The sequence below is a fragment of the Mandrillus leucophaeus genome, unplaced genomic scaffold, assembly GCF_000951045.1.
Source record: "Mandrillus leucophaeus isolate KB7577 unplaced genomic scaffold, Mleu.le_1.0 Scaffold400, whole genome shotgun sequence".
In the NCBI taxonomy this organism is placed as follows: domain Eukaryota; kingdom Metazoa; phylum Chordata; class Mammalia; order Primates; family Cercopithecidae; genus Mandrillus; species Mandrillus leucophaeus.
Window position 1 is genome coordinate 1,225,274 of NW_012104255.1, and position 1,373 is coordinate 1,226,646.

The 1,373-nt window shown below is 44.4% G+C and overlaps 1 protein-coding gene across 1 annotated transcript in view; it reads left to right on the forward strand.

Moving 5' to 3' along the window:
- Positions 1-677: 677 nt before the first annotated feature.
- Positions 678-1,373, forward strand: part of PHF8 (PHD finger protein 8) — a 116,478-nt gene continuing 115,782 nt past the window's right edge. The window contains exon 1 of the mRNA XM_011991997.1: positions 678-702. The gene's annotated coding sequence lies outside the window, so the exon portion shown is untranslated. The remainder of the gene's footprint in view (positions 703-1,373) is intronic.

Consider the following 1,373-nt stretch of genomic DNA (forward strand, 5'->3'; position numbering starts at 1 on the left):
GTGTTAGCCAGGATGGTCTCGATCTCCTGACCTCGTGATCCGCCCGTCTCGGCCTCCCAAAGTGCTGGGATTACAGGCTTGAGCCACCGCGCCCGGCCCATCCTGCTAGTTTTTATTTCAAGCGTGTGCAAACCACGTTTTGTTTCTGTGTTTCAAATTATGCGAAGAACCATTAATTGATTACCTTCCCATTACATTTATACACCAGTTGCTGTTAAATCCACACTAGTGGTATAAAGGAGTGGTTAAGAGCCTGGACTCTGAGCCTGTATCACCAGGAACCCCTGCTAGGATATAAACTAGCTAAGTGACCTCCAGCAAGTGAATTAAAGTTTCTGTACTCAGCTTCATCATCCATACAATGGTAATAGTATTGATATCTACTTAATATGGTTGTTCTAAGGTTTCAGTGACTTAATGCTTCTAGCGAGTTTGTAACAGTGCTTAGCACAGTAAGTTCTCAGATAATGTTATTTTGTATTATTTTGTCTTTTGTTTTTACTGTTCTTGTACTTTCAAGTCTGTTTCAGAGGACACCTGTTTTTCCTCATGTAAGTTTCCTCCCAAATCCTCCCTTTTCCACTCATGTATTTTATAGTTCACTGTAGCCCTCATCATTTTTTTTTTTTTTACCTCAATAGCTATAACATATATGTAGAGAAATGAATTGGAAAAGATCCTGCTGAGGTTCCCTCTAGAGAGGTAAGCAGGCATTGAATGCCCTGTCACCGGGAAACTTCAGCCTGGCTGTTTGAATGTTTATAATGGGAATGCCTTTACATTACAATGGGATGGAACTGAATCTGTGTTATTTAAAATAAATGTTTACAATTGTTAAATGCAGTTGGGGTGGGGGAAGTAGGCTTCCAGGGCAGCCTGGTGCTGTGGCAGCCAGGTCCCATCATGGACTGCATCCTCTGAGACTGGACCAGTCCACACATTTCCAGGGCAGCAGTCGTCTGCCTCCCATCCTTAGCAGTGGCAAGACTTCCTTTGTCAGCAAATCTGACTACCTCTGGTTCAGACCCCTGGCAGCTTTGCCTTTCACAATATCCTTTGTCCACTCCCCATCTCTCAAAGACACTGGGGAGGAATTTTAGGAGTCGGGGTAGGTACCACTGTACCTAGGTCCAATACTACCTCTTGTGAAGCCCTTCCTCACACACCCACTGAACGTGTTTGAATTAACTGTGACTGCCTCTTTGTTCCTAGACAGGTTGCTCAAACCTCTAGGTAGCACTTAGGGTTTGACCTTTTCCAGCCTCGTTGTTTTGTCAATTAGATCGTCTATTCCCTAAGGGTACACACGGGGTCTCTAATTCAAGCTTGTAGCCCGCCCAGTCCTCTTGCCCCCATCTTAGGGCTTTAGCACT